General features: G+C 36.8%; 1 protein-coding gene across 3 annotated transcripts in view; it reads left to right on the top strand.

Moving 5' to 3' along the window:
• The window catches only part of REV3L (REV3 like, DNA directed polymerase zeta catalytic subunit), a 190,998-nt gene that overhangs the window by 22,382 nt on the left and 143,452 nt on the right, over window positions 1-25,164 (top strand). Inside the window, exon 4 of one of the 3 annotated variants that reach the window (XM_025381342.1) lies at window positions 747-853. The exons of the other annotated variants lie outside the window; for them this stretch is intronic. The gene's annotated coding sequence lies outside the window, so the exon portion shown is untranslated. The remainder of the gene's footprint in view (window positions 1-746; window positions 854-25,164) is intronic. 3 annotated transcript variants of the gene reach the window in all.

Raw genomic sequence — 25,164 nt, 5'->3', positions numbered from 1 at the left:
TCCTTCTTCTGTAATATCTCCTGAAGGACTTACCTGAGGCTGTTTTACAGTTAACTTCTTTTTTATGTAAGTAGGAGTACATTCTAAAATAATGATAAAGTATATAATAAATATATAAGCTAGTAACTTACCATGATCAAGTATTATGTACTTAACATAATTGTATATGCTATACTTTTATACAACTGGCAGCATAGGTTTGTTTACACCAGCTTCACCACAAACACATGAGTAACTCATTGTACTACAATGTTAGTACAACTAGGATGTCCCTAGGCGACAGAAATTTTTCAGCTTCATTATAATCTTCTGGGACCACCATCATATATGTGGTCCCTTGTCGATTAAATATCATTATGCAGTACATGGATGCATTTTTGCTCTAGAGACAGTTATCTTTTAGAGCAATTGCAAATAAGAAAAATATGAAGTTTTATATTTACTTTCATTTATACCGTTTATACTGTTGTTCATATCTTTGTGTAGATCCAAGTTTTCTGTCTGGTATCATTCTGTCTACCTGAAGAACTTTTAACATTTTTTATAGGACAAGTCTGCTAGTAATAAATTATCTTTGTTTCTCCCAAAAAGACTTTATTTTTCTAAAATATTCTTGCTGAAATAGAATTCTGGATTGCCCTTTCTTTCAGTACTTAAAATATGTCACTCTACTGTTTGTTATATGGCTTTTACATATACATTTTTATTTGAATTAAATTTTTTTTCTTTTTCCACTTTTATTTTAGATTCCAGGTGTACCTGTGCAGGTTTGTTACAAAGGTATATTGCATAATGCTGAGGTTTGAAGTACGATTGAATCCGTCACCCAGGAAGTGAGCATAGTACCCAATAGGTAGTTTTTCCATCCTTGCCTCTCTCTCCTCTCTTGTATTCTTCAGTGTCTACTTGTTCCCATCTTAATATCCATATGTTCTCATTGTTTGGCTGCCACTTGTAAGTGAGAACATGTGGTATTTGGTTTTCTGTTTCTGCATTAGTTTGCTTAGGATAATGGCTCCCAACTGCATCCGTTTTGTTGCAAAGGACTTGAGTTTATTCTTTCTGTGGCTGTGTAGTATTCCATGGTGTATATGTACCACATTTTCTTTAGCTCATTTACTGTTGATGGACACCTGTGTTGATTCCATGTCTTTGCTGTTGTGAATAGTGCTGTGATGAACATGTGGGTGCATGTGTCTTTTTGGTAGAATGATATATTTTTCTTTGGTTATATACCCAGTAATGGGATTGCTGTGTTAAATGGTAGTTCCATTTTGTGTTCTTTGAGAAATCTCCAGGCTGCTCTCCACAGTGGCTGAACTAAGTTACGTTCCCAGCAATAGTGTGAAAGTGTTCCCTTTTCTCCACAGCCCCACTAAGATCTGTTATTTATTGGCTTTTTAACAAAACTATTCTGACTGGTATGAGATGGTATTTCAATTGTGGTTTTGATTTGCATTTCTCTGATGATTAGTGATGGGCATTTTTTCAATATGTGTTTTGGCCACTTATATGTCTTCTTTGGGAGGTGTCTGTTCATGTCCTTTGCTTACGTTTTAATGGGGTTATTTGTTTTTTACTTGTTGATTTAAGTTCCTTATAAATTCTGGATATTAGGCCTTTATCAGATACATAGTTTATGAATTTTTTTCTCCCATTCTGTAGATTATCTGTTTACTCTGTTAATAGTTTCTCTTGCTGTATGGAAGCTCTTAGGTCCTACTTGTCAGTTTTTGGTTTTGTTGCAATTGTTTTTGAGGACTTAGCCATAAATTCTTGGACAGGGCTGATGTCGAGAAAAGTATTTCCTAGGTTTTCTTCTAGGATTTTTGTAGTTTTAGGTCTTACAGTTACATCTTTAATCCATCTTCAGTTAATTTTTGTATATGGTGATAGATAAGAGTCCAGTTTCATTCTTCTGCATATGGCTAGCCAGTTATCCCAGCACCATATATTGAATAGGGAGTTTTTTCCTTAGTGCTTATTTTTGTCAACTTTGTTGAACATCAGATGGTTGTAGGTGTGTAGCTTTATTTCTGGGTTCTCTCTTCTGCTTTATTGGTCCGTATATCTCTTTTTGTGCCAGTACCATGCTGTTTTGGTTACTCTAACTTTGTAGTGTAGTTTGAAGTTGAGTAATGTGATGCCTCCAGGTTTTTTCTTTTTGCTTAGGATTGCTTTGGCTGTTTGGGCTCTTTTGGTTCCATATGAATTTTAGAGTTGTTTTTTCTGATTCTGTGAAAAATGATATTGGTAATTTGATAGGAATAATGCTGAATCTGCAAATTACTTTGGGCAGTATGGTCATTTTAATGATACTGATTCTTCCAATCCATGAGCATGAAACATGTTTTCATTTGTGTGTGTCATTTCTGATTCTTTCAGCAGTGTTTTGTAGTTCTCCTTGTAGAGCTCTTTCATCACTTTCATTAGATGTATTCCTAGGTATTTTATTGTTTTTGTGGCTCTTGTAAATGGGATTGTATTCTTGATTTGACCCTTAGCCTGAAGGTTATTGTTATATAGAAATGCTACTGATTTTTGTACATTGATTTTTGTATCCTGAAACTTGACTGAAGTTGTTTATCAGTTCAGGGAGGCTTTTGGTGGAGTCTTTAGAGTTTTCTGGTATAGAATCATACCATTAGCAAAGAAAGATAGTTTGACTTCTTCTTTTCCTGTTTGGATACCTTTTATTTCTTTTTCTTGCCTGATTACTCTGTCTAGGACTTCCGTTACTATCTTAAGAGTGGTGAAAGTGAGCATCATTGTTTTCTTCCATTTCTCAAGGAGAATGTTTCTAGGCTTTGCCTATCCAAGTGTGATGTTGGCTGTGGGTGTGTCATAAATGGCTCTTAGATATATTTCTTCGATACCTAGTTTGTTGAGGGGTTTTGTCAAGAGTTTTTTCTGCATCTATTGAGATGATCATATGTTTTTCTTTTTAATTCTGTTTATGTGGTGAATCACAATGATTGATTTGCATATGTTGAACCAACCTTGCATCCCAGGAATAAAGTCTACTTGAATATGGTGAATTAAGTTTTAGATGTGCTGATGGATTTGGTTTGCTGGTATTTTGTTGAGATTTTTTGCATCTGTTACATATTTTTGTCATTTGTCTTTGATTCTCTGCATATAGTGTCCTTTGTTCATTTAATTTATTTTTTCTTTTGGCTGTCTTTAAGATTTTCTCTGTCTTTAGATATGATGTATCTTAATTTTGAATGTGATATGTCTGTTTTCTTTTGTTGGTTTGTTTGGTCTTCTCTGAGGTTTTTGGTTCTGTAGTTTGGCATCTTTTACTTAATTTGAAAAATTCTCAGCCATTATCTCTTCATGTATTTCATTTGACCTGTTCTCTCTTCTTCCCTTTCTATGATTTCAATTACATGTATATGGGCCATTTAATAATTGTCTCATTGCTCTTGTATGCTTTGTTCGGCTTTCATTTTTGTTTTTTTTAATACTTGTTTTTTTCCTAATGTGATGAGATTTTTCAGGGAAATTACCTTGATGATAATGGTTATTATTGCTGTTCCTGCAGCATCAATTATTTCAAAAGATGAAGCTGTATTTTAGAGACATAGGCTTCTTGGCATATTTGAGATCTTTCAGATTATTAGTAAAATGTAAGTTTATGTTAATCTTTTTCCCAACTAAAAACAATCTGCTTAGATTTAGGGAACGTGAGACATAGCCTGGGGTTGTGGCTATTGTTGTGAAGATAAAATGTAATGTAATAACTCTAATGACTTATGAACTAAGCTATTTTTTTCATTTTCTGTATCAAAATGTTTTCTTATTTTTCTGTGAGATCACTTGAATGTCGTTTGATTGTCTTCTGAATTATGCTCTAGTTATTACACTGTTATATATTTAATTTAGAATAAAGAATTTACCTATTATCAAGTAGCTAGACCTAGATGTTTTTATTTTTCTCTCCTATAACTATATAGAATTAAATAGACTTGAGGTACAATACAATTAAGGAATTAACAATAATTTTTTTTTTCTGGAGTGTGTTAATTTGCGTTTGTGTTAAGAAAGTGGTTTGGAAGTATAAATGGGATGCCTTTTAAAGGAAGATTTTTGTAGTGCATAAAATATTTAAGACCCCTGAAAGGTAATAAACTTGAATTAGTGTAAATGAAACAAACTTAAAACTTGGAAATTTCAAAGTGTGGAGATTTTTTTGAGTAGATTCAGACTTTTCGAACTACTAAAAGTGATGAATGAGAGTTATTCTGGTTTCTTTTTAAAATTATATGGTAGTCAAGTGAAAAGGAATATTACCTGAAAAGGAAAGCAAGATATGCTTCTATTAAATTTACATCAATTCAGGTGTGTCACATTTACCAAAGATTCTTTGGATATGTCTGATTCCAGTGTCTGAAAGTTTAATCATAGAAAACCTTACATTTTAAATCTGAAATTTAATATTGTGGAATGAGTATTAGTATCTGAGAAAAGATTGTTTTCAGGGAACTACTTATTTTATGCATTTTTTAAATGTGATCTCTGCTTTACCTAGTAGGATTCATTGTCAAGATACATTAAACTCTACAGAAAGGAAAGTGTTTTGTTTGACCCATGTTTCAGTAGCTGGCAGATTTTGAGATGGGGACATCTCCAAGTTGATATTGGAGAACAGCCACAAGAAAAGACAAGGAGCCAAATCCATGAAGCATTTGCTTTTTTGGCAGAAAGCCTCAGTATTTATATACAGATTCTTCTTAAAAATTGAAGTAAACTGGATTATGGACAGTTTCTTGTTTAGTGTGTTAAATTCCCACTACATCCCCAGCACATACTTGAGAACAGAGGGTCAAGCTTCTGTTGACAACTGTAACTCTTTCTGGCACTCCTTTTGCAGTTGTAGAACAGGAACAAGGAATTGGTTTTCCTCTGGTAAAAAGGAAGACTCTTTCTAAAATTACTTAATTTTACTTGTATGTTGCTTAACGACAGGGATATGTTCTGAGAAATGCATTGGTAGGCGATTTTGTCATTGTGTGAACGTCATAGAGTATATTACACAAACGTAGAAAAAATATATATAAATAGAAATATATTTGTATGTTACATCAGAAAACTAAATGTCTCAGCACCATTACTGAATATCAGCTATTTTCTCTACTTGATCTGCAGTGTCAATATCAAGTGCCATATATGAGGTTTCGATATGCTCTGTTATAATCTTAGGGGACCACCATTGCATGTGCAGTCCATCTTGACTGAAACATTGTTATGTGGCACCTGATTGTAATTGGAGCCCTGATTCTACACACCCACACATATATAAAAGAAAAGTGAAAATGCATTGTGTTCTTTTATTCTTATATGTTTTTCTCAATAATTTTTAATACATTATGGGGCTTTGATAGATATTTATTGAAGAAGAGAAATTCTTTCTTTGTGTTTAATCATAAACAGGTGACAATCATTTACATGTAGATTGTGGACTTTCAGATCCATTCTCTGTCCATTTCCATGGTTACTGCTTTAATTGAGGTGTCATTACTTTTGCATGGATCATCATAATGACCTCCCAGTTTGTCTCTAACTTTACCTGTTTTCAAATTCAGCCCTTATATATTTTAGATTATAGCCCTGGCCTATAACCTAAAATAAAACTCTAGACAACTTAAAGTTTTTTCATGATCGAGCACCTGCCTATCTTTTCAGCCTCATCTTCTGCTTCTTCCCCAAGCACTTTGCTTTTCAGTCTGAACTGCTTGCTCTTGCTCAAATGTGTATACCTCATGACTTTGCATATGATGTTAGCTTAATGAAAGCAGGTACGTTGGCTGTCGTAGGTTTTCAGTGTCTGGTGTGGGGTCATCCCTTATGAAACGACTGAATGCCATTCCTCTGGATGGAATGGCCTTTTCTGTTGGTGAATTCTTCATACTTCAAGACTGTCCTGAGATATCATCTACACTGTGAAGCCTCTCCCGACTTCCCTTAGTCATATAAGTCCTTTGTGCCATCATTGTACTTTGTACCCCTGTTAAAGCAGTGATCACATTAACTTGCAAGACTTTTTGTTTTTTTAACATGTCTGACTTGCCTCTTAGAGTGTGCGTTTCATGAGGGCAGATTCAGTATGCTGCCAGTCTTTGTGTCCTTAGTGCTTATTGCCTACACGTGCATTAAAAATGAGAAAAAATGGCCGGGCATGGTGGCTCACGCCTGTAATCGCAACACTTTGGGAGGCTGAGGTGGGTCGATCACCTGAGGTTGGGAGTTCGAGACCAGCCTGACCAACATGGAGAAACCCTGTCTCTACTAAAAATACAAAGTTAGCCAGGCGTGGTGGTGCATGCCTGTAATCCCAGCTACTCAGGAGGCAGGAGAATCGCTTGAACCTGGGAGGCAGAGGTTGCGGTGAGCTGAGATCAGGCCATTGCACTCCAGCCTGGGCAACAAGAGGGAAACTCTGTCTCAAAAAAAATTAGAAAAAACTGAGGAAGGAAGGACAAATACGTGATTCCACTTATATGAGATACCAAAATAGTCAAATTTATAGAGAAGAAACAATAGTGTTTACCGGGTGGGATGGAGGAGGAATGGGGATTTATTATTATTTAATGGATACAGAGTTTGTCTGGCATGATAGAGAAGTTCTGGAGATGAACAGTGGTGATGGTTACACAATAATATGAATGTCCTTAATGCCACTGAATTGTATACCCAAAAAGGGTTAAAATGGTAAATTTTATGTATATTTTACCCCATTTTTAAAAAAGACAAAATTCACGAAGGTAAGGACCTTGGCCTGTTTACTCAGCTTTGTTTTCTGTAGTTCCCAACATTGTTCTGTTTTATTGTTAAATTGTTTTCTTTTGACATGGTAGTACTTTATTTTTTTAAATGTTTGAAATTAGGTCCAGCATAGTCGCTCAGGCCTGTAATCCCTGCACTTCAGGAAGCTAAGGCGAGAGGATTGCTTCAGGCCAGGTGTTTGAGACCAGCCTGGACAACATAGTGAGACCCTGTCTCTATTATTAAAAAAAAAAAGTTTGAAATTAAATTGAGTGTAAACCCATGGGAAATTGTCTAAGAAACTAACTGAATTTGTAAAGTAAGGGAGGAAAGATAGCACATAACTTTTTGTTTGTTGTTTTGAGACTGAGTCTTGCCCTGTAGCCCAGGCTGGAGTGCAATGGCACGATCTTGGCTCACTGCAACCTCTGCCTCCTGGGTTCAAGCCATTCTCTTGCCTCAGCCTCTCAGGTAGCTGGAACTACAGGCATGTGCCACCACGCCCAGCTAATTTTTTTGTATTTTTAGTAGAGATGGGGTTTCACTGTGCTGACCAGGCTGTTCTCAAACTCCTGACCTCAAGTGATCACCGGCCTCAACCTCCCAAAGTGCTGGAATTACAGACGTGAGCCACCGTAGCCAGCCATAGCACATAACTTTAAAATATCACATATTTAAAGGAAATATTCTTGTGATAGTATAAATATTAACTAAAATTAATAACCAAAGTGGTTGTCACCTGCTACTAAGCAGTATATAGCAGTAAAACAGAGGCAGTATGGCATTGTGGGACTTCAGGCTTGGTAAGGTCAAAAAGTCTTTTTTACCTGCTTAGAATGATCTTCCTATCCAAGTCCAGGATGACTGGGAAGCAGTACAACCTTGAATATCTCTTATGTTCTAGATAATCCCATTTGAGCCCCCTGCGTCTCCATGAAATGGAGATACCTCTGTTTTCCTATAAGGAAAGCATATGTGCTATTGAATACTATCAACCTGGCATAATTGCAAACCCAGTTGATATGTATGTGTGAGTACACATGTGTACATTAGAACTTCTAATAAAGTCGTTCTGTCAGACTAAATTTGCAAAATGATTTATTTGGAAACAGCTTAAAATGGGGTCTTATTTTTACCTACGAGTGTGATGGATGGTGTAGGTCTGGGGTGGTGCCCAGAAATATGTTCATGCCTGTGATTTGGGTAACCCTTAGAATCTACTGTAAGAAATACTGTTTTGATAAAGCACGTGGTATTTTGGATTGATCAAGGTCTCTTTTAGAATCAGATTGTTGTTATTGAATGGTTAAAATATATATTTATATATGTTATTATATATTAAAATATGTAAAGAATGACACTGTTTTTTGTCTTGACTGCATAATTTTTATCAATTTCTTGTTCTTTCCAATGATTTCCACATTTTTACTTTCCTACCTATTGCTATTTTCTGTCAGGTGTTGATAAATTCTGGTGAGTGACAGGTAATATGAGGGGCAAATATGTTTATTCCCCTGTTCTCTTTACTCACTTTTATTGAGGTATAATTTACATATAATAAAATGCACCAATTAGACGAGTTATGACAAGCATATGCCGTCATATAACCATCATCACCACAGTTATGGTGTATAAAATATGTCTGTCACCCTAAAAAGTTCCTTTGTGCTCCTTTTAGTAAAACCTCTCTCGCTATTCCTGGTCCCTCACAACCACTTATCTGCTATATCACTGTAATCACTTATAGTTTTGCCATTTTTAGAATTTCATATAAATGGAACCATGTGTTATGTAGTTATGTGTCTTCATCCACGTTGTCCTAGGAATTAATGCTTTTTTTTTTAATTGCAGAGTAGTATTCTATTATATGGATATACCATTCACTAGGTGCTGAACATTTAGATTGTTTCCAGTTTGGGCTATTATGAATGAAGCATTTATGTACAAGTCTGTGTGATTATATACTTTCATTTCTCTTATACTTAGGAGTGGGATTGTTGGGTTAAATGGTGAGTTTATAAGTTTATTTCATAAGAAACAGCCAGACTTTTTTCCCAATGTACCATTTTGCATTAGCTCCAACAACTTATGGGAGGTTCAGTTTCTCCTACCTTCTCCAACATTTGTTTATACTTAGTCTTTTAAAATTCTGTCTTTTCTAGTGAAAGTGTAATGATATCTCATTGTGGTTTTAATTTTCATTTCCCTAAGGTCTAAGAATCTGAGCATCTTTTTATGTGCGTATTTGCCATTCACATATCTTCTTTGGTGACGTATCCAAATCTTTTTTTACAAAATTGAGTTGTTTTTCTTCTTATTGAGTTGAAAGTGTTCTTTATTCATTCTGGACTCAAATCCTTTATCAGATATATGTTTTGCAGATATTTTTTCTCAGTCTGTGGCTTGCATTCTTATTTTTCTAGTGGTATCTTTTGAAGAGTAAAGTTTTTAAACTGTGATAAAGTCCAATTTCTCTCTTTTTTTTTCCTTTTGTGATTGATTCTTTTTGGTGACCTAAGAAATCTTTGCCTAACCTAAAATATCAAATGTTTTCTGTTTTCTTGTAGAAGTTTTATGTCCTCTGTTCTTACCAGATTGTGTTTTAATTTCTAAGTTACCATTAGGTACTTCTTTTTAGAAATATTAATGGAGATTATTTTGATCATTTGATTATTTTAAGCTGTGAAGTAGCTTTATAAAAATTTCCTTCAGTATTTGGCCCAAAATTTACTTTAGATATGGGCAGAGTATCAGTAGAAGGCAACACAGAGCTATTCTGTGCCCTAGGATTTTAATTTCTGATCTCCTGGTTATAGTTGGTATCTGCCCAGGGATAATTGCTTTTAGGGTAACACTTTTAACATGTAAGCCAGCCTGTCAGAAGTGTACCTAAAAATTATCTTTCAGTCATTTTCTGAGTTACTGATATGAACATAGGTTCTGTGTGAATCAGACCTGAGAAGATTATGAATGTTATAGAATGCCTTTTGTTAGGGAATTTAAGCCTAGAAGAAGTTGGGAAAGTGACAGATTTATATAAATACGAATGATAAAACCAGTTAAAATGTTCTGACTCAACTTGAAGTATGTTGGTTTATATAATAAATATAATATTGTGAGATATTCTGAACTAGACTCAACTTTGCTCTGGCTTTTCCACCTTTGTAATTTCATTACTTGATCCCTTTCCCCCTTTTCTTCTGTGACCTCTGGCAATTTGGCTTCTTACACTTAGAACTTAACTAACACCCAGCTCAGACCGAGAGTATCCCCTTACACTGCAGGAAGAACTGTGAACCTATAATGTTTTTCATAGAAACTCATTATGATTCTGTCTCCTTTCTGCCTTATCACCTGTGTGGGATAAATTTAATAAACAAATAGCCTCTCTGATTCTTTCTGTTGTGAGCTGACTAGGATAGTTCATAGGTAATATCTCATTCCACTTTTCTGCATAACACAGACTGGTTGGTTGTCTTTCCCAGCCAAAACAGCATATGGACAAAAGCAGATATGAGAACCCAGATTTCTCTTCTGAAACCCAGACGTTAGAGTGATTTACAAAAATGTAAAACGATTTCTGTCTTTTCACAGTTTTTTTCTTTAATGGTCCAAATGTACAGCTTTTCTCATTACTTTCTTCCTCTCCATAATATGTAATAGTTTGCTCTGTGTACCATTTTAAGCCCATACTTTTCTACCTTTTTTTTTTTTTTTTGGTAATTGTATATAGCACTTAGCTGCCACTGCAGGAACTTAAATTATACATATATAAGCCTGCTTAAAGTTGTAACATAGGATACTAATGTTTTGTTCTTTTTTTTTTTAGACAGGGTCTTGCTCTGTCACCCAGGCTGGAGTGCAATGGCACAAGCATGGCTCACTGCAGCCTCGAATTCCTGGGCTCAAGCAGTCCTCTCATCTCAGCCTCCTGAGTAGCTGGAACAACAGGTGCGCACCACCGTGCCTGGCCAATTTTTAAATTTTTTTTTTTTTTTTTTGAGACGGGGTCTCACTCTGTCACCCAGGCTGGAGTGCAGTGGCGGCCGGATCTCAGCTCACTGCAAGCTCCGCCTCCCGGGTTCACGCCATTCTCCTGCCTCAGCCTCCCAAGTAGCTGGGACTACAGGCGCCCACCACCTCGCCCGGCTAGTTTTTTGTATTTTTTAGTAGAGACGGTGTTTCACTGGGTTCGCCAGGATGGTCTCGATCTCCTGACCTTGTGATCCGCCCGTCTCGGCCTCCCAAAGTGCTGGGATTACAGGCTTGAGCCACCGCGCCCGGCCAATTTTTAAATTTTTAATTTTTAGTAGAGATGGGGTCTCACAGTGTTGCCCAGGCTGGGCTCTAACTCCTGGCCTCAAGCATTTCTCCTACCTCAGCCTCCCAGAGTGCTGGGATTACAGGCATGAGCCACCACACCTGCACCCAGCCTTGTTCGTGTATTTTCAGGCTTTTTCTGTGCTTCATTTTGGATGGTTTGTATGACTTTGTCTTCAAGTTTATTAATCTTTAATTCTGGCATTTCTGATATATTCTTAATTCTACTCATATTTTTCCTCTTCATTTATTTTTCATCCTTCATGAGATGAAAATTTTGATTTTTTTTTTTTATTGTCTGTGTCTCTAATACATTTAGGCATTCTTCTACTTCTTGAACATATAGATTACAGTTGCAATAACTGTTTTAATATCTTTGCTTACTAATTCCATCATCTGTATCCTTTCCTGGCTTGTTTCTATTGCTACATTTTTTTCCTCATTATGGCTCATATTGCTCTGCTTATTACATGCCTAGATTTTTTCACTGGATGCCAGATGTGGATTTTACCTTGTGTTCTGGTTATCATTGTATTTTTAGAAATATTCTTGAGCTTTATTCTGGGACACTGTTAAGTTATTTGGAAATAGTGTAATCCTTCCAAGTCTTTTTATGCTTAGTTGGGTGGGAACAGATCATACTTAACTAGAGCTAATTTTGCCCAACTACTGAGTCAGTAATCTTACGATTATTCTACTCGATGCCTTGTGAAGTACGTTTCCTTCCTAGGTGAAACATAAATTACTCCTGCTACTGTGTGAGCCCTTGGGATTGTTCCCTCTGCCCATTTTAGTTACTTATTTTTCTGCTTTAGGAATGCTTTAGGTACAAAGCACATGCTGATACTTTCAGTAAAAACTTGAGGGAACCCTCTGCAGATCTACTCCTGTCTGCCTCTTTGCAATTCTCTTCTCCCGGTACTCTACCAGGCAAATTCTAACAAGCTTGGCCTTCAACTTTGTTTCCTCCACTCGGAGATTACAAGCTTCCACCCGGGTTTCTTATCTCTCTGCTCCGTGAAAGCTCTAAGTGAGGAGCTATTGAAGAAGGACTTACAATGTTTGTTTCCTGTCTCTCAGGGATTACTGTCCTATGCTGGCCAATGTCTACTGTGTAAAGACCATTGATTTACATGCTTTTCTGTTTATTAGTTATTTCAGGCAGTGGGTAAATTTATTGCCTGTTACTTCACCTTGACTCAAAACCCTGCCTGCTCATTTTTAAAGTTTAAGCTCAAGCATTAAATCCTCTCTGAAGTGTTTCGTATTCCATTTTCTATTCAGGAATGATTTGTTTGCAAAGACCACAAGCTCTTTCAAAAAAGCTGTAATTGGCCAGGTGTGGTGGCTCACGCCTGTAATCTCAGTCAGCACTTTGGGAGTCTGGGGCAGGCAGATTGCTTGAAGAGTCAGAGACCAGCCTGGGCAACATACCAAGACCTCATCTTTATTAAAAATTAAAAAGAAAAAAAAAAATGCCAAGTGTGGTGGTGTGCTCCTGTAGTCCCAGCCATTCAGGGGGCTGAGGTGAGAGGATCATTTAATCCTGGGAGGTTGAGGCTACAGTGAGCCGTGATTGTGCCACGGCACTCCAGCCTGGGTGACAGAGTGAGACCCTGTCTCAGAAAGAAAAGAAAATGACCAGGCACGGTGGCTCACGCCTGTAATCCCAGCACTTTGGGAGGCCGAGGCAGGTGGATCAATTGAGCCCAGATTTCAAGACCAGCCTGGGCAACATGGCGAAACCCCGTCTTTCCAAAAAATACAAAAATTAGCTGGGTGTGGTGGCACATGCCTGTGGTCCCAGCTACTCAGGAGGCTGAGGTGGATCATCTGAGCCCAGGAGGCAGACGTTGCAGTCAGCCAAGATTACCCTATTACACTCCAGCCTGGGCAACAGAGCGAGACCTTGTCTCAAAAAAAAAAAAAAAAACCTCTAATAAGAAGGGGATTTATTATTACAATATAGGGAAATCTCACAGATCTTCGTTGCATGGTATAAACAAGTCTCACTTCTCTTCCATTGTTTTCTCTGCAGACCAGTTTCCACACAGTTCTTCCCATTTTTCTTTGGCTCTCACTTGCCTGTTAGGGTATTAACTGTGGCCTTAACTCAACATGACCATTCAGCTCTAGTCCTTACACTAGACTGTTGGATTGCTTATTTATAGGAACAGCCCCAAGGAGCCAGAAAATTCATATCTTGGGTGAACAGAGTTCAATACTGACATGATAGTGTTCCATAATTCATAATACAATTAAAGTAAAAATTTTAATTAAAAAAATTTTAAAGTAAGGATTTTGTGTGGGAAATAACCTATAAATTCTAACTTAGGAAGTTAAGTCTCAATACTCAATGAACACAGTGTTTGTATAGTAGTAGAGACATTTGGTTAAGTTTTTTGCTTACTAAATAATATGATCAATAAATATTTACAGAGCATCTAGTATGTGTCAAGTACTGCCCAAGGCACTGGGAATACAAAGGAGCTTATATTCTGAAAGAGGGGTTGACCAGCTACAGTCTGTGAGCCAAATCCAGTCCAGCCACCTATTTTTCTAAGTAAAACTTTATTGGATCACAGCCCTTCACATTGATTACTTATAATGGCTGCTGTCATGCTTCAGCAGGAGGTCATTGTACCATAGATTCACTGTGAACTACAGAGCCTAAAATATTTGCCATTTGTCCTGTTACACCTGATGCCAACCCCTGACATAAGGTGAATTTTTTTTAATGTGAAAAGGTTAACAATTTTTTACAGGGTAAAAACCATCTTTAATCAGGCCGTAGACTTTGACAAAAATTAATAGAGGTTAAATTACTTTCCTAGAGTCCTGACATTTGAAGTTTTTGGATTCATTTGCTCATTAAGACCATGGGTTGGTTTTGTCTCTTTATTAATTGCTAGTTAGTGAGATTGCATTTTTCTCTATAAGTGTTTTCTGATAGCAAGCATTTGAAAGTTGGAGTTGAAATAATCTCACATGAGGGCATCCAGGTTTGCTGGTGATTCAGAACACATGTGGTATAGTATTTGGCAAGAGGCTAAAGGCTAAGTTTTGCAACCACCCGTATTAAGTCTTTTACAAACCGTCAAATGTATTCTGTAATTTTAGCAATAAACAGATTTTTTTTCCTTCAGTATGCTAAAACAAAGATTAATATATTTTGGAATGGTAGGTATATTTGAAAATTAACTCTGTTTTCAAATATAAAAATTAAACGCAAGCTCAGGAAATACCATCTGAGTCTAATTATACTTGTGAGATTAGCGATCAGTAGTTCTTGTGTCTTCATGGTTGTCATTAGTTAAGGTAAAGAAGTCTCGTATAGATTTACATGAAGTTATTCATCCTTCAAGTCTCTGCTACTATACAAAGAGTAGATTTGTTCATTTTTAATATATGCCTATCTCTTTAAAATGCCATAGCCACTAATCTCAATATTAAATACTAGATTCTCCTAAGGCTTTACAAAAGGAGATTCCCACTGAAGGGAATTTGTGGAAGAAAAGTAGAGTCCCTGTGATTTGGGAGTTTTTTGTTTGTTTTGAGACAGAGTCTCGCTCTGTTGCCCAGGCTGGAGCGCAGTGGCGTGGTCTTGGCTCACTGCAACCTCTGCCTCCTGAGTTCAAGCAGTTCTCCTGTCTCAACCTCCCGAGTAGCTGGGACTACAGGTGCCTGCCAACTCACCCAGCTAATTTTTGTATTTTTAGTAGAGATGGGATTTCACCTTGTTGGTCAGGTTGGTCTCAAACTCCTGACCTCAGGTGATCCACCCACCTGGGCCTCCCAAAGTGCTGGAATTATAGGCGTGAGCCACCATGCCCAGCTGATTTGGGAGTTTTTATAACTAAGATCACTTCATCCCAGTGTGTTGGGATGTTCCTAATTTACACTAGCATTATTATTAATAGGAACCACCTTTATTCTCAATAATCCAGTTTGTACAAGAAATTATATTGTCACTCTATTAACAGAATCATATTGACTATAGAGCAGCTGGATCTGTTTTAAAATTTAGCGTTTAACCAACCTCAGCATTTATTCCGATTAACTGTTAATTCTTATGGGAGTTGGTGGATTGATGACCACAAGATAGCACAAGTTAAAATGAAACTTAACTCATACACAGGCCCATCTGAGAGTAAAGGGCTATGTTATGTATGTCTGTACAGCACAAAATCATTTGAATCCCCACAGCTGAAAATGAACTTTTTAGGTTGTGGTAAGGGACTTCGTCAGTCTGTCTCCATTGTTCTTTTCTAGACTTATTTCCCATTTTTCTTTCTCTTTACCATGAATCTTATATTTCAGCCCCACTCATATGCTTGGCATTTCCTGAATTTATCCTATGCTTTTTCTAACTCCCATACCTTTGCTTAAACTGTTCCCTCTATTTTTTTGGGTAGTCTACCTTCTCCAGTCTCCTTTTCCTATGTCTGTTGAATTCCTACCCATCCTTTAAAGACTGGTGTAAATAACACTTCTATGAAGCCTTTCTTGCCACATCCATTCCAGTTAGTTTCTGTTTTTTTGGGGGGCTCCCTAAGCATTTTGTTTCCATCTCTGTCTTGCAGTATAACTTTTTGCACCAACCCTATCCCCAGCTCTTTAAAGTTAGAGGTCATACTTAATTCATTTTGAAATCCACATTACTTTTATAAAGCCTTGTACACACTTAGGTGTTCAGTAAAAGCGTATGGTGAATTGTTGGTATACCGTCCTAATCATTTAGAATAACCAGACAGAAAATATTTTAAAAATGGTTTTCTTTGTAAGGTTTTAAGAGTAACTTTAATACTCCAATTCCTAAATATATTTAATAATTTTAATTTTCTTTATTTTATCTGTTTTTTTAAAAAATTGCAACCTATATTTTAGATTCAGGGGTACGTATACAGGTTTGTTACATGGGTATATTGCGTGATGCTGAGGCTTGGGACATGACTGACCCCCATTACCCAGGTAGTGAGCATAGCACCCAGTGGTTACTTAATCCTTGCCCCACTCCCTACCTTTCCTTTCTAGTAGTTCCCACCTGCATTCTTGTTGCCACCTGCATTCTTGTTAACACTTTTTCTTCAGAGAGAAGTATATTCTCATTGAGTTTTTAAATCCAGCTCAAAAGTTTCTGTTTCTCTTTCCCTTCCAAGGCAGTTTGCCACATGCCAAGAGCTTCCTGTATTTCTCTCCTGCTGCCATCTTATTATCTGCAGTTGATTCTTGAAAATGATAATCGGTTGCTTGACTGCCTAGGTTAGTTCACTGGGTTCATCATTGCCTTCCATAAATCTCCTTTGCTTTGGCCACTATACTTCTGGGGAAGAAGTAGTATGAACAGTATTCAGTTCTCTTTGCCTGTTGAGGAAAATATACCTTAAACATTAACTGCTGTGTGAAATTTTTCTAATGACAAAAAGGAAAAATTAGATGATATTATAGCCCTGGCATTTTTTTCCTTTCAAATAAGTCTAATTTTATTGTACTGGAGTAGAGAAAGCCTACACCAAGCAACTAACCTTACCTAGTTAGGCATTTTATCTTGGCTGTATCAAAAAGTTTTATTTTGAGTGAAGGAAGTTTGTAGGAATTTTCAGAACCTAAAACCTAAAGGTTGGTTATCATTTGATATATTATCAGTTGTTCTACTTTCCTTTTCTTCCTTTTCTGTGGAAATGGCCCCATCATATTCTTTGACCATTTTTCTTTTGGGTTGCTATCTTTCTTACTGATTTGTAGGAGTTCTTTATATATTCTGGATACTGATCATTTGCGGTTAACTGTGTTGGAAACATCTCTTTCAGGTGTTTGTCTTTTAATTTCTGGTATTCGTGTCCATTTTAATTTAAAGTCATAGCTTTTTCTTTTGTAGTTTAAGCCTTTTATGCCTATTTTTAAAAATCTCCTCTAGACAGAGACTTTAAAAATGTTTTGTGTATACTTGGATTTGAATCTATCTGGATTGATTTCTTGGGCAGTATGATTTTGGGAATCTAACCCTACCTTTTTTCCCAGTTTAATAACCAGTTGGTCTAGCACTATGCAATGGGCAGTCGATTCCTTTTCCGCTGATCTATAGTTTTATGAACCTATGTTTTTATCCAATACTTCCTAATCTGCCAGTAGATGTTTGAAGGCCTGTCTACATGATACACTTCCATCAGTTACCATTGCTATACACACTTTGTTAATTCTCTGTTGTTTGCCCATATTTTATAGACGGAATGGAACATGGACAATAATGGTACTCTGTTTTCTGTTTGGTTTGGAATATTTAAAATCAGTTCTCTGTGACCTCAGAGCTTTGGGAAATAGAATTAACTCCTTTTTATAAAACAATTAAGAATTTCTGGCCTACACCATTAAGGTCATGTATCAGACTGAAGGATAGAGTCTCTTCTAAATTCCTTCATGAAATGAATAAGTGAACAGCCTTTGGCTGAATGTTAAGCTGTATATGGACAGGTTAAGACCCTGTGAGGCCAGACAATTTTCAGTGAAAGGATAACTACTGAAAAACCATAAATTAAGCAACTACCAAAGTTTGCAGACATCTGCAAAATATGAACATTTTGTCTATTCAGAGTATTGAGACCTTCTTGAATACACCAGGCGTTCAGTAGAAATTCCAGAAAGGCCACATCTTATGAGTAGGGCTAATATAGTCCTAGCATAAAGGCTTTCCTGGACCTGCACTAACAAAATTTAAAAACAAGGCTGAAAACAATCAGATTGATCTGCAAGTAAATTAGTTGCCTGCTGGGACAAAACTTTCTTGAAAGGAAGACCATAAAATCCACATATAAGCAGGTGTCTACACTGCTCACCATCTATTTAAAAATTACTAGATATGGTCAGGCGTGGTGGCTCACGCCTGTAATCCCAGCACTTTGGGAGGCCGAGGCGGGTGGATCACAAGGTCAGGAGTTGGAGACCAGCCTGGCCAATATGGTGAAACCTCGTCTCTACTAAAAATACAAAAATTAGCTGGGCAAGGTGGCGGCGCCTGTAGTCCCAGCTTCTCAGGAGGCTGAGGCAGGAGAATGGCTTGAACCCAGGAAGTGGAGGTTGCAGTGAGCCGCTGCACTCCAGCCTGCACGACAGAGAGACTCTGTCTTAAAAAACAAAAAGAAAAACCAAAAAAAACTAGATATATAAAGAAGTAGGCAAGTGTAATCTATAAAAAGGAGAAAGTCTTGTGAATAAAAACAGATCCAGAAATGCAATATATGATCAAATTCAAGGAAAAGGACTTTAAGATAGGTATTATAAGTGTGTTTAGTAATTTTAATGAAAACACAATGGTGGGCGCCTGTAGTCCCAGCTACTCGGGAGGCTGAGGCAGGAGAATGGCGTAAACCCGGGAGGCGGAGCTTGCAGTGAGCTGAGATCCGGCCACTGCACCCCAGCCTGGGCGACAGAGCCAGACTCCGTCTCAAAAAAAAAAAAAGAAAACACAATATAACAAAACCTGTAAATAACAACACAGCCAGCCTGGGCGACAAAGTGAAATCCTGTCCCGGAAACAAAAAACACCACCACATACCCTAAACAAGACACACACACACACGGACACCATGGCACATCATAATTGAATTGTTGAAAATTAATAAAAATCTTTAAAGCAGCCAAGAAAAATCCCTCAAACCATATACAGAGAAACCATCATAAGAATTACTGATGCTTCATTCTTAGCAAACTATCACAAGAACAGAAAACCAAACACCGCATGTTCTCACTCATAGGTGGGAACTGAACAATGAGATCACTTGGATTTGGGAAGGGGAACATCACACACCGGGGCCTATCATGGGGAGCGGGGAGGGGGGAGGGACTGCACTGGGAGTTATACCTGATGTAAATGACGAGTTGATGGGTGCTGACGAGTTGATGGGTGCAGCACACCAACATGGCACAAGTATACATATGTAACAAACCTGCACGTTATGCACATGTACCCTAGAACTTAAAGTATAATAATAAAAAAAAAAAAGAATTACTGATGACTTACTAGAAATAAAGCATGCCATTGCTGAAAGAAAACCCTAGAATTCTATATTCAATTAAAATATGCTTCAAAACTTAAGGCAAATTAAAAACATTTTTAAAAGCTGCAAAAATTCATTATTAGCAGATTTGAACTATGAGAAATGTTGATGCTCTTCAGGCAAAAGGAAGGATACTATATGGAAACTCAGATCTGCACGAAGAAATGAAGATCACCAGAAATGGTAAATATGTAGGCAAATTTAAAAATCTTATTTTTCTTCTTAATTTTCTTGATAGTTATTTAAAGCAAAAATAATGTCAATGTATTATGTGGCTTATAACATGTAGAAGTAAACTTTATGGGAGCAAAAACCACAAAAGATGAGGGAAAATGGAAGCATATTGTAAATCCTACAACAACTACTGAAAGACAACCGATAAGGTAGAATTGAATCTAAAATTTTATCAGGCCCAAAGAGAGCAGGTTAGGGAAAAAAGTGAGCAATGAATAAGCAGGAAAAATAGAAAACAAAATGGCAAGACATAACCTCAAACCTTATTACTTAAAAAATTGGATTAGTTTTACGTGGACTTATTATTCTAACTTAAAATGCAAAGCACTACTATAAGCAGCTCATAAGAATCATACTTAATATATAGACAGTTTAAAAGTAAAACAATGGAGAAATGTACTCTGCAAGGAAAAGTCACTAGGAACACTGGAGTATCTAAAGATCAGGCAAAGTAGACTTCATGGTAAGAGGTATTATCAGAATTAAAGAGGAATATTTAAAAATAAGAAGTTCAAGTTTTCAAAAAGACAAAAAGTTCAAAAAACTTGATGGAATACTGACATCAAGGGAGAGACATAGGGGAGAACAAAAGAGAGACAAAGATAAAGCCAGTGTTACAGTTGGAGACTTCAACACTCCTCTTTCAGCGTTTGATAAAACAAGTAGGTAGAAAATCAGTAAGTATATGAAACACTTGAACAACACTGTCTCAACGAACTCAGTCTGATTGACATTTTTAGAACCCTACACCTACCTATTAACTTCAGAATACACATTGTTTACAAGGTCACATGTAACATTCGCCAAGGGAAACCACCAGAGCCTTAACGAACTCAGGGAAAGGGAAGTATCTAACTCCAGCCCCCTTTTTTCTTCCTGTTTCACCTAAGTGGGGGGAAAAGCTGAAAAGCACTTGTGACGGTCACACCCCAGGGGCACAGGCCCCCTTAAAGACTGAAACGTAATCATAGGGCTATAGAACACTTTATCTTCTCCCCATATCGCACATCAGCAGGCTCTTCCCCTCCCCTCATGTCGACAGGCTCCTGTATAGTAACAGAAGATTTACCACTGAAAGAACTGCAAAGCTTAGACTCACACTATGTAAAGAGTTTATAGGGAAACCCAAAGACAGTATGAGACAGAAACAAGGACAGTAGAGAAAATATTAGCCTCTTAACACCTATAACTAGAGCAGATAGTAAACATGACGGTCTTAACTCCTAGCTAGGTATGGCACAGATTTTAGAATTGTCAGATTGATAATTTAAAATAATTATGAATAATATGGTAAGTAAGGTCTGTAATGAAAAATGTTGACAACATACAAGAACAGATGAGTGGCTGGACATAGTGGCTCGCACCTATAATCTCAGCACTTTGGGAAGCAAGGTGGGAGAATCACTTGAGCCCAGGGGTTCAAGACCAGCCTGGGCAACATAGTGAGACCTCATCTCTACAAGAAATAAAATTAGCTGGGTGTGGTGGTGTATGCCCTTGTAGTCCCAGCCATTTGGGAGGCTGAGGTGGGAGAACTGCCTGAGCCCATGAGATCAAGACTGCAGTGAGCCAAGATCGCGCCACTGCACTCCAGCCTGAGTGACAGAGCGAGACCCTGTCTCAAAAACAATGACAACATCACCACCAATAACAAAAAGAACAGATGGATAATGGAGGCATAGGGATTGTAATTGTAAGAAAAGGAAACACTGGAAATAAAATCTATAACAGAAATGAAGAATACCTTTGATTGTCTCTTCAGAAGAACAAAATAAATATTTGAAGTAATAATGATTGAGAATTTTCCAAAAGTAAACACCTACACATATCATATTCAAACTGTAAGAAACCAAAGATAAAGAGAAAATTTTAAAAGAAACCAGAGGTGAAAAAACCCACCTTACTTATATGTGAAGAAAGCAAAAATTACATCGGACTTCTGTTCACAACCCATGCAAGCAAGAAGAGAGAAGGAGTGAAATGTTTAAAGTGTTGAAAGAAAAACACCACCAACCTCAAATTCTGTGTGCAGTGAAATTATCCTTCAAAATGAAGGGGAAATAAAATACTTTCTCAGACGAATAAACATTGAGGGAATCTGTTGCCAGTAAGAAATGTTACTTGCCTTATAAGAAATGTTAGAAGTTCTCCAGAGAAAAGGAAAATGATACAGGTGAGAAACTTGGATCTACATAAAGAAAGGAAGAGTATTAGAGAAGGAATAAGTAAAGGTAAAATCTTTTATTTTCCTGTTCTTAATTGATAGGTAACTGTTCAAAATAATAATAGCAGCAATGCATTCAGTTATAGCTTAGGGATAAGTGAAATTAAAGGTAGCAATTTTACAAGGGATAGGAGGGCTGGTGCAAAAGTAATCACGATTTTGGACCAGGAATTTTAAATCATTGTAACTAGGCTCAGACACATCTTTATTAATCAAAATAGGAACCATTATAATCAACACATTTTTGCCAACAAGAAATAAGTTTATTTCTGTAGCATAAAAATCTGTGCTTCGGGGCTTGGCGCAGTGGCTCACGCCTGTAATCCCAGCACTTTGGGAGGCCAAGGTGGGTGGATCACCTGAGGTCAGGAGTTCGAGACCAGCCTGACCAACATGGACAAACCCCATCTCTACTAAAAATACAAAATTAGCCGGGCGTGGTAGCGCGTGCCTGTAATCTCAGCTACTCGGAGGGAGTCTGAGGTAGGAAAATCACTTTAACCCCAGAGGCGGTGGTTGCAGTGTGCCATTGTACTCCAGCCTGGGCAACAAGCGAAACTCTGTCTCAAAAAAAAGTTGTGCTTCAGGATTCAGTGAACTCTTGGAAAGCATTTTCTGCATCCTGTGGGTTGTGGAAGCATTTTCTCAGCAAAAAGTTGTCCAGATGCTTGAAAAAATTGTAGTCCACTGGCAAGAGGTCAGATGAATATGGTGGCTGAAGCAAAACTTCATAGCCCAATTTCTTCAACTTTTGAAGCGCTGGTTGTGCGGTCGGGCATTGTCTTGGAGAAGAATTGGGCCCTTTCTGTTTTCAGTGCATCTCATCGATTTGCTGAGCATACTTTTCGGATGTATTGGTTTTTGCCTGGATTCAGAAAGCTGTATTGGGTCAAACGGGCAGCAGACCACCAAACAGTGACCATGACCTTTTTTTGGTGCAAATTTGGCTTTAGGAAGTGCTTTGGAGCTGCTCCTTGGTCCAGCCACTGAGCTGGTCGTCACTGGTTGTCATATAAAATCCATTTTCTGTCACATATTACAATCCAATCGAGAAATGGTTTGTTGTTATTGTGTAGAATAAGAGAAGACGATACTTCAAAACAATTTTTTTTAAAATTTTCTTGCAGCTCATGAGGCACCCACTTATTTATTTAGCTTTTTCACTTTTCCAATGTGCTTCAAATGTTGAACAACCATAGAATGCTCTACATTGAGTTATTTGACAACTTTTCATGTAGTTGTAAGAGGATCAGCTTTGATGATTGCTCTCAATTGGTTGTTGTCTAGTTCTGATGGCCGGCCACCAGGCTCCTTATCTTCAAGATTCTTGTTTCCCTTGCACAACTTCTTGAACCATCACTGCACTGTACATTTGTTAGCAGTTCCTGGGCCAAATGCATTGTTGATGTTGTGAGTTGTCTCTGCTACTTTACAACCCATTTTGAACTCAAATAAAATCGCTCAAATTTGCTTTTTGTCTAACATCATTTCCATAGCCTAAAATAAACATAAAATGAACAGCAAGTAATAAGTCATTAGCAAAAAAACATACTGTGAGAAATGCCCATTAAAAGGATGTATAACCTAATCACATTTATTTAAGAATGTATTCCAATCAAATGGCAAATTCCAACAATGCAAAAACCACAGTTACATTTGCACCAATCTAATATAAGCTACCTTTGGGGCAGTACAGTATTATTTGAAAGTAGATTTAGAATAGTTGCAGATGTATACTTCAGACTCCAGGGTAACCACTAAAAAATTGACTTTTTTTTTCTTTTAATACATTAAAGATGTTGCTCCACTGACTTCTGGTTTACATTGTTTTTGACAAGTTTAGTTAATATGTTTTTGCCCAAAGCTTTGGTCTTCGGATTTTTATGATTTATCATTTTGCCTTATTCAGGACCCCGTGAGACCAACTGTATGCTTAGTAGAACTCACTTGCCATATCAATCCAGTACTCTAAGTAATTAAACATAGTCCTAAGAAAACCTTTCTTTAATTCATGTATGAAAGTTATAGGATATCGGGTTGGGATACGGGATTTTGAGGGATGTGAGGATCCTGTGCAAATATTAAATTGTTTTATTGTCATTTGGTTTTATTGTCTGAGAAGACTTTCTTACATTAACAGTTCTTTCTTAATCTTTAGTTTCTTTGTTTATTTTTTGGTAATGATCACTTTACCTCTCTCTTTTTTTTTTTTTAAATCTTAATACGATTCAGGGTTTAAAGCCAGGTGCACTGGTGCACACTTACAGTCCCAGCCTGGGCAACACAGCAAGATTCTGTCTAAAAAAATATTTAAAATAAAAATACTATATTTAGTGCATCATGAAATAAAAGATATGTAAGTGGTTTTAGTGGCAAATGATTATATTTCTGTATATTCATAATTCCTGTGATATAAATTGAATAATTTATTTTAATGAGTGCATTTTCTCTAACGGTATATTTAAAATTAGGTCTTCTCATTAGCATCTGCTAAAGAAAACAGCGAGTATAGATAGGTTTAAAAGATTATATAACAGGCGGGGTGAGGTGGCTCATACCTGTAATTCCAGCACTTTGAGGCAGGGCAGCTACTTAGGAGGCTGAGGCAGGAGAATCACTTGAGCCCAGGAGTTTGAGACCAGCCTAAGCATGTAGCGAGACCCTGTCTCTACAAAAAATAAAACTAAAAGTAAAAAAATTAGGCAGTTGTCACATACCTTAAGAAGCTGAGGCAGGAAGATCACTAGAGCCCAGGTAGTCAGACCTGCAGTGAGCTGTGATCCTGCCATTATGCTCCAGCCTGAGTGATAGAGGACAACCTTGTCTCAAAAAAATTATGTAACTTTATTGAGATGTAGTTCACATACTACACATTTTACCTATTTAAAGTATACAATTCAGTGATCTTTATTCACAGAGTTGTGCAACCATAAGTACAATCAATTTTAGAACATTGTCACCCTAAAAAGAAACACTATATCAAATAGCAGTCACTACTCATTTCCCACCAATTCCCTAAGCCCCAGCAACCATTAATCTCCTTTCTGTCTCTATAAATTTGCCTATTTTGGACATTTCATATAAATGGAGTCATATAATATGTGATTTTTTTGTGTCTGGCTTCTTTAACTTAGCATAATATTTTAAAATTTTCTCTATATTTATAATATAAGATTAAAATATTTTAATTAAAAATTGTATAGTAAAAAATTTTAATACTAAAAGATTAATAATACTAAAAAATTAATAAAAATTTTAGTATACAATTTTTAATTGAAATATTTTAAATATATATAGTATAGCATTTATCAGCACTTCATTCCTTTTTGTGGATGAATAATATTCTGTTCTTTGGATATGCTGTATTGTATTTATCCATTCATCAACTGGTGGACATCTGAGTTGTTTTCACCTTTTGACCATTATGAATAATGCTGCTATGAATATTGATGTACAAGTATTTGTGTGGACATGTATTTTTATTTCTCTTAGACATATACCTAGAAGTAGAATTGCTGGTCATATAACTCTATTTTTTAAACTTTTTGAGGAACTACCAGACTA

This window comes from Theropithecus gelada, chromosome 4 (genome assembly GCF_003255815.1).
Source record: "Theropithecus gelada isolate Dixy chromosome 4, Tgel_1.0, whole genome shotgun sequence".
Lineage (NCBI taxonomy): Eukaryota > Metazoa > Chordata > Mammalia > Primates > Cercopithecidae > Theropithecus > Theropithecus gelada.
Note: the sequence above shows the minus strand (reverse complement) of the source record. Positions and strands in the feature narration are given on the sequence as shown.